Source organism: Macrobrachium rosenbergii, chromosome 27, assembly GCF_040412425.1.
Source record: "Macrobrachium rosenbergii isolate ZJJX-2024 chromosome 27, ASM4041242v1, whole genome shotgun sequence".
Taxonomy (NCBI): Eukaryota; Metazoa; Arthropoda; class Malacostraca; order Decapoda; family Palaemonidae; genus Macrobrachium; species Macrobrachium rosenbergii.
The window spans coordinates 27,145,407-27,154,508 of NC_089767.1; the positions used below are offsets into that span (position 1 = coordinate 27,145,407).

General features: G+C 41.2%; 1 long non-coding RNA gene across 1 annotated transcript; it reads right to left on the reverse strand.

The window, feature by feature from the left end:
• Positions 1–790: 790 nt before the first annotated feature.
• On the reverse strand, positions 791–1,755 carry LOC136853271 (uncharacterized). Its single transcript, XR_010857411.1, has 2 exons — positions 1,186–1,755; positions 791–939 (listed from the first exon to the last, which is right to left on the reverse strand). It is a non-coding gene; the product is annotated as an uncharacterized lncRNA (long non-coding RNA).
• Between the last annotated feature and the right edge of the window lie 7,347 nt (positions 1,756–9,102).

Sequence of the window (9,102 nt, forward strand, 5' to 3'; positions counted from 1 at the left end):
GCCGTCTGCGCCAAATGAATGAACGACGTGAACACCCGTAAACACCCGGGGACTTCCCCGAAATGAGGGAACAGACGACGGTTGTTGACCCTTTTCGTCCTGGGCGTATAATATACGCTTTCGCTCCTATTTCTAAAACGAGAGAGAGAGAGGGTAAAAATGCGTCAGCAATGCTAATCTGACTTTCGAACACGTGGTTGACGTCGAGGTCTCTCGCCTATATCTAATGATTCGGTTTCGAAATCACTCGTTTCTACAGGAGGAATATGCGCACTATTCCTTTAATGATTTATCACCTGTATAACCTAATTGAATGGCATGCAAGCCGCGTGCAAAGGCTTCCAAAGCTAAGTTTTCGGCGATTCTCTCTCGGTTTCCTCGGACATGCGCCCTACTATAAAAAAAATTCCTAGGACTAGTCACGTTTTCTACAGCGTCCTACGCTAAATAAACACAGTTTACTTACGCAGAATTTCCTTGGCCTGTTGCGCTGGCTTTTCAAAGGTTCGTAATCTGTCTCGTATCCAGCTTAGCTGAGCTAATTGCTGATTTCACAAATTGCAACACAAACAACAAAGGGAAGAGGGGGATGCAATCATTACGAGAATCACTGGTCAGGTCGCCATTTTTATATGTTTCCTGGTGCAGGTGGATCTTATGACTCCACAATTATTACTTTTACTCGAAAATGGCCTTGTAAGATACCCAGGACATATAAAACACAAACAAAAAAAGAAGTACACACGGAGCGGAGGGCTCTTCACTAGGGGAAGTGCGTGAAACACGTGGATATAAAAATAGTTATATTTGATAGCACACAAGGTCAAAAGGAAAATTAACTGAAAATACGGTAAATTACTGCCGTAGAAGTCCTCCCGAAGGGGGAGCTTGGGAATGCCAGGAACATGGACCAAGGATAATTCTGCTACAGGCGTCTTTCTGAAACGATATTTGGACCCACGTTACACATCTAATGCTGGAATTTGGGATTGAATTACTCGGGGTGCACTGAAGGCGCCAAGGACTCCCCGAGGCGTTACTTGTGACTCAGAGGAAAGAAGCTGTGAACACGTGGGCCTGGCTTGAACCAAGGAATATCAGGGAACACAAAGTTATAGGCCCAGAGATTAATAAATGCAAAAGGGCTAAGTAATCGTGACTAGCAACTCGTTTTGGGTACATTACCACATTTGTAGGGGCGCAGGGATGACGACGTCTTCTGCCGAGAAACACGTGTGGGAGCGTGGATAAATGGTAGCCTCCCTCTCCAAGGTATTTCTTCAAATCGTAGATTGGGGCGGAAAAGGGCGCCCTTGGGATGATGAAAAGGCCGCCGTTTAATGTCAGCTCGCGTTTGGAAGACTTGCAATCCCCCTTGCAGTCTTCTAAGGCCACGTGGAATGGAACACGGGGCACACAGGGCGGCGATGGGATCCACGTGGCGGCGAGCGGAAGAGGAGGGCAGGGGCAACGGCCCAAGACTGGACTTGTTCTCGGCTTAAACTAGCGGGCGCGTGTGAGGGAGAGCTATCCTGGCCCTGACCTTTTATTGCTTCTGGACAGGGGTAGGGGGGGGGCGATGTCCTGACCCAGATCGCCGACCCGGATATCATAGAAAACGATTTTCTTTCCCTGTACCAAAGAAAACAGTGCAAAGCCAGTTTACTGTCCCCAAACTATTATATTTTCTCTGAGCCCTTATTTCCCCGACCTTCAAAGGTTCAAACCAACCCAAAGCAGGGAAGGAGAAGAGTTTCCTAGAGGATTTTTGCGCTACTCTTTACAATATACATATACATATAAAGAGTGACAGATAGATAGACAGAGAGCAAGAAGTATTACGCTACAAAAAAGCAAGAGAGGCAGATGATTAAAAAAAGGAAGAAATTTCTGAAACATCTATAAAAAAGTGATGATGCAAATGTACTCAGATTTGGGTTTAAGCTTCAACCGAATTCTAATGGAACTGTAAAAAAAAAAGAAACAAAAACGCAGGCAGACAGGAAATTATAAGTGAATACTGTGAATGAAGGACAGCTATATTTCATGTAAATTAAGAAAACCCTGAGAAAGTATTTAAATTTACAAGTATGAATTTTGTCATATTCTTGCATGCAGAACGTTTTACTTGGCTGTGGGAGATACATAAAGAGAAATAGCAGAAGATGGATTTTAAATCATTCAAGTGTGTATTACCTGTTAACAATAACCACATACGTGAAAAAATTCAAATATTAGAAGACACGAAATTCAGCTTACGAGAGAAAAATAAATGAAAATCTGCAGCAAATACAACAAATGCATGCCTGACTTCTTCCTCTGGACCCAAAAGACTTGAGACCTGGGCACAGAAGACAATTTCCCCTGCTAATGACCCGGTAATTACAGTAGGTCTCACAGTTCAAAGCTCAAGGTAATTATGGACTATTCCGAGCATCATTATAAGTCCTGGTGTCGTTCGTACTCCAATGCCATACCATCGTCTGTATTCTCTCACTCATTTCATTAAGGGGTTCTGAAAGTGGTCTTTTGGCGTTTTGTTTTTTTAAAGGTCATTGGAATTATTAGTACCGTTACGAGAGTTCCTTCTCCTCCTCCTCCTCCTCCTCCTCTTCCTCCTCCTCCTCCTCCTCCTCCTCCTCCTTTTTCTTCTTCTTCTTCTTCTTCTTCTTCTTCTTCTTCTTCTTCTTCTTCTTCTTCTTCTTCTTCTTCTTCTAGTAGGTGGTAATTTCAACAATATTATTTACCTTTACATATTTTTACTAAATAATTAAATTTATGGCAAAAGTGTCATCACCTTTCGATACTGTGCTTCTTCTTCTTCTTCTTCTTTTTCTTCTTCTTCTTCTTCTTCTTTAGTAGGCGGTAATTTCAGTGATGACGATTATTCAATATTATTTACCTTTACCTATTTTCACTAAATAATTACATTTAAGGCGAAAGTGTCATCACCTTTCGATACTGTGCCGAATGTACTATATATTCTTATTTCTATTATTCTAAGACTATTAACTTATCATTTAGTTTTTTTCTTCGTTCCCCCTATTCTGATAAAACCTACGTATTGGTGATTGCTTTCCCTCAATATATTTACTTGGCCATGTTTTCCAAGTCAAAAGCCAATTAAGACCAGTAAACTATGATAGTCAGAGATCTGCTTTTGAGAAACTTGGTCAAGACGTATGGTAATTATAACAGACATTCAGTACCTTTGAGCTTAGTGATTATTTCTCACTTTTGCCTACTTTCTAAATCTCAGGTATATTTGAATTCCAGAGTTTTGAATTTTCCTCATGTCCGGAACCATATAGTTAGGGGTCACTGGTTCTCAAACTATTGGTTAGCATGTGTAATAATTATGCGGGGTTGAAATTGCAACATTTTTGATGATAGGGTATTTCACCCCCTACAGAGATGACTGAATGGATAAATAACTGGTCATATCTGCATCGAACTCATAAGACATAGGATCGAATCCTGGCCAGGGTATATGAATTTATCATATATAATTCCTTTTGGGTGTAAGACATTCCTAAAGTAAAGTAAATTCAATGTCAAGGGGCATTTGTGGTTCAATATTATATAAATAAATGCACACACAGACATATATATATATATATATAGTATACGTATATATATGTATATATACATACATACAAACATACATACATACATACATATATATATATATATATATCTGTATTTGGTAGGTAGATAGATATATTAATAGACAGATATAAAGACAGATAGACAGGTAGGCAGACAGGCATAAACCACATTTTCAAAACAACTAAATATACCTTCCTCTCTAACGGAGAGAGTAAAATAGAAATGTCGAGAGGAAGACCAGGGCATTTCTCCGGCTTGGGCAAGGCTGCTGAGATGCGAAGAAAAACTTTTAAAAAAGAGGATTTGCGAGAACAACAGTGAATCGGGTCTTTTAACTTCCTTGTCTTCTGGACAGGATCTGATCCTGTTTTGTTATCTTTGCCCAGCAGCTGAGATGTCGCTCTCTCACTGGCTTAACCCCAGGACGACACTCCACGACAGCACGTGTGTGTGTGTGTCTGAGAGAGAGAGAGAGAGAGAGAGAGAGAGAGAGAGAGAGAGAGAGAGAGAGAGAGAGAGAGAGAGAGAGAGAGAAATGGTTGTGGTAAGAAAATAATCACTAGCTTCTTGTAACTATCTCACTGGCTTAAACACGGGGCGCCACTCCAAGACAGAATGTGTGTGTGTGTGTGTGTGTGTGAGAGAGAGAGAGAGAGAGAGAGAGAGAGAGAGAGAGAGAGAGAGAGAGAGAGAGATTGTGGCAGAAAATAATCACAAAAGCTCTTGCATCTATCGCATTACCTTAAATCAGGGTGACACTCTGTAGAATGAGTGTGTGAGAGAGAGAGAGAGAGAGAGAGAGAGAGAGAGAGAGAGAGAGAGAGAGAGAGAGAGAGAGAGAGAGAGAGATTGTGGCAAGAAAATAATCACAAAGCCCTTGCATCTATCGCATTACCTTAAATCTGGGGAGACATTCTGCGATAGAATGAGAGAGAGAGAGAGAGAGAGAGAGAGAGAGAGAGAGAGAGAGAGAGAGATGGGGTTGTGGTAAGAAAATAATCCCAAACTTCTCCGGGACACGGTGTCGCTGCACCTCGCGTTGGTCAAGAAAACAGGGCGAGTTCAGAATTCGCAATGAATCCGGTGCTTGCTGTGGTAATTCCGCTTTGATGCTGCGTTTTCCATGTGGCCGCCTTCGTATAAATGTGCTTTTGAATGGAAACTGAAGTAGCGGAAATATAAAAGTATGGTGGTATACTGCATCTAAAATGAGAGAATTCATTGTCACTGTTTACTGTTCTTTATGTATATTTTCAATATCTATGATTTCATATCTACACAAATAAAAGATTAACATTCATTCCTAACTATTTTGACTGTGAGAGGAAAGAGGTGGAAAATAGTGGATTGCTTTAGAAATGTTATAGATATATCATTCGTGCTTAAATTTGAGCTACAATAAAAACATGTCTTCACTGAATGAAAAAGCTTGTTTATTCAAATGAGGAACACACGTATATATTTGTCTATAAATCACGAGTGTCTTACTGACAACCACCACTTGACCAAGTCATTTATATACATCATATAATTTACGACATGAATTTCTGACTTAAGCTCACATACATATTTAAGGTGGCTCCTGAATGAAAAACAATACTTTATCAGTAAGAAAGTTATATTTCCCAGAGCTTTCAAATCGTTACTAGGACAAGTTTCTCTACATCTCAAAGAATTTGGACAAGGCCTGACACAAGTTCAAACTTGGTGGTTTTGACTTCCCTAACCTCTGTAAGCTCATTCATAGTATCATCTTATTTTTCTACCTGAGCGAATAGGAGATTCTAAAGCTGTCCCTTTCCCTACATTTAAATGCTTTTATTCAGTGATCTCCTCTCTCTCTCTCTCCCCTATCCTTTCTCTCTCTTCTCCAATGACCTCAATCGAAATCCTCTCCCAGTACCTATTCAAATGCAAATGATTCCACTCTTCAAGAATACCGTTCCTCTCCTTCACGGCCTTCTTCAGTAGCTCACTGTCGTTATCGATTAATCTAGCGTGATAGCGTTAATCTGAACTTGAGCAGCATCTCTGAATAAAATGACCAAAACTAATTTCGATGCTTTAAAGAAAAGAGATAAGATTTTTTTCTTCCATGAAATGTGTGAAAGTTACGGGTGTAAAAATCCTCCCGAAAATTTCGCTGGAAAGTATATAACGGCCTTTCTTTGAAGGATCGCGTCACGGCCCTGGCCGCTCTTCCAGGAAAATGGAAATGAGGTGCTACTCAGTTTCTTGAGAATTATGTGGAACTGATCCGGCTTTGCATGACGTATTATTCATAGATCTGTGGCGGCTCTTCACACGCACACGGTTGATTTGATTCAAGATGAAGTATGGGTTTACTTAGACAAGAGAGCGGTCTTCGTTCTCCCAGAGATGCTGTGTGGATGTTGAAAACTCGAGTATCAATCGTATGATTAACTGATTTATTAAAATTGGGCTGTAATTCCTAGCACTTAAGACCGTGAAAAGAGGGAGCTGGAGTGGTTGGACAGCAGAAAAAAAAAGGAAGATGGAGTGGACATACAGAGTAAAAAGTGGGTGAAGCCAGGGGCCGAGGGCAACTTAAAAACAACCTTCAGTAATGCCTACAGTGCACCACGTGAGGTGCAGTGACGGCACTAACCTCCCCACCCCCACAACGGGGGCGATTCAATCCTGTGTTTTCCCTGACTCATTTTAAACTATTGCTTAAAAAGTAAATATGTTGTCTCCAGTACTGGAATTTAGTTTTGATAGAGATTACATTCTGTGTGTGAGTTTTTTTTGAGGAAATTTTTGCGTTTTCCCTTACTTTCGTAACAGATCTGGATTTCAGACAAGAACGAAAGTGTCAAAGCACAGAATTACGAAAGCTAACAAAAAGGACAGTAATAAGGTCCTTTTTCCACTAAGTGTTAGTATTATGTCATACCTAATGTGAATGATAATATGTACAGGTTTATGCATAAGACAAGGTAGAAGCTTTCTCTTATATAAGGATTATCGAAATATCCTTAGGAGGGATATTTTTCTAAATATCAGATAAAAATCCCCCCCCCCTAAAAAAATCGCTATTTACGTATTCTCCATAATGAATATAAATGAAATATTGCATATGCATACCTTTAGAAAAATGTGATTCTATAGGCACACCAAAGAGTCTGGAGTTTTGAATATCGTGCCCTGGCAACCTACCATTACGAACGGTTGACTGACAAGTTGTCAAGACACAATAATGACGCCTTCTGACGTAATCTCTGACAGACGTTAAAGAGAGAAAATCTTCGTACCAACCCCGTAGCAATATTTTCAAAGAAAATAAAAACGCTTTCTAAAAAAAATAATGCTTTGTTCCATTTATCATGGTGATGCTCTCTAATGGATTCCCAAGCTCCAAATAAGATTCTTTCGTGATCAAACCTCATATTTCCAAGCCTGCTTATCTCATTAATTCTCCATGCATAACGATTTCCCCGGGAGTCCCTCGCTTGTATAACTGCCATAATACTTTAATGGTTTCACTACTGTATGAACAAGGCCCAGAGAGAGAGAGAGAGAGAGAGAGAGAGAGAGAATTTCATAAGGTTGCTTGTGGGAGATAAGTGGAAAGGCTGTGTGTGTGTGTGTGTGTGTGTGAGTGTGAGAGAGAGAGAGAGAGAGAGAGAGAGAGAGAGAGAGAGAGAGAGAGAATTTCATAAGGTTGCTTGTGGGAGATAAGTGGAAAGGTTGTTTGTGTGTGTGTGTGTGTATTGGAAGAGGGGGGGTGAATGTGTGTGAGAGAGAGAGAGAGAGAGAGAGAGAGAGAGAGAGAGAGAGAGAGAGAGAGAGAGAATTTCATAAGGTTGCTTGTGGAGATAAGTGGAAAGGTTGCTTGTGTGTGTGTGTCTGAGAGAGAGAGAGAGAGAGAGAGAGAGAGAGAGAGAGAGAGAGAGAGAGAGAGAGAGAGAATTTCATAAGGTTGCTTGTGGGAGATGAGTGGAAAGGTTGCTTTTGTGTGTGTGTGTGTGTGTGTGTGTGTGAGAGAGAGAGAGAGAGAGAGAGAGAGAGAGAGAGAGAGAGAGAGAGAGAGAGAGAGAGAGAGAGAATTTCATAAGGTTGCTTGTGGGAGATAAGTGGAAAGGTTGCTTGTGTGTGTGTGTGTGTGTGTGTGTGTGTGTGTGTGTGTGTGAGAGAGAGAGAGAGAGAGAGAGAGAGAGAGAGAGAGAGAGAGAGAGAGAGAGAATTTCATAAGGTTGCTTGTGGGAGATGAGTGGAAAGGTTGCTTTTGTGTGTGTGTGTGTGTGTGTGCGCGTGTGTCAGAGAGAGAGAGAGAGAGAGAGAGAGAGAGAGAGAGAGAGAGAGAGAGAGAGAGAGAGAGAGAGAGAGAAATATCAAAAGGCTGCTTATGTAAGATAAGAGGGGAAAGTATTTTGCTTATATGAGAGAGAGAGAGAGAGAGAGAGAGAGAGAGAGAGAGAGAGAGAGAGAGAGAAGAACCAAACCCAATACATCACAATATGTATCCTCCAAAGACAACAAAATCGATAAATTTCATTATTTCTGCCCACTCAGCAGTTTCATGAATGACACCCTCAAAATTCCACTCTCTTTGCGAGAGAAAATACTTTCCAGGCGATAAGCTGCGGCACGTGTTTCTCTAAGTATGAACTACTCCGGACTTAATTGAATTAATCTATGCACTCCCCTTTTAGATTCTCATTATCTCAAGCCAATTAACTACTCCCGCCTCTGGCTGCCTGGAGACGTTCGCTACAACATCGAATGAATTTCCCGCCATAAATATTTCGGCAAAACGCTAATGAACTCATCCATTCAGACCTACGGGATAAATAATCGCGGTTGGAGTTATACAACAAATGTGCGGGGGATATAACACTAGTGGGTGATAAATGAACTCGGCAAAAGGCGGCCACGAACGAAATGAACGCGCCGGTTTCAAGCCATTTTCGTCTAGTGAAAAATGTGCCGAAGTTTCTTCGGCGCAATCGAGTTTTTTCTACAGCGTACAATCAAGGCCACCGAAACTTGATCCATCTTTCGGTAGTCTCGGTATAATGCTGTATGAGCCGCGGACCATGAAACTTTAACCACGTCCTCGTGGTGGTCTGTCCTATAATGTTGCCAGACACACGATTATGTGTAACTGAAACATTAAATAAAATAAAAACTACTGAGGCTAGAGGGATGCAATTTAATATGTTTGATGATTGGAGGGTGGATGATCAAAATACCAATTTGAAGCCCTCTAACCTCAGTAGTTTTTAAGACCTGAGGGCGAACAGAAAAAGTGCGGACGGACAGACAAAGCCATCTCAAAGCTGTCTTTTACAGAAAACTAAAAACCAATTGACGACGACGACGACGACGAAGAGGAGGAGGAGGAGGAGGAGGAGGAGGAGGAGGAGGCCGCTTAGATATTCAGCACCTGGTTCCACGCGGCAATTAGGTTATTGGTGATACATGGAAATTCACTAGTCAGTGCCTGAAGGGAATTGCTAATTAATACTC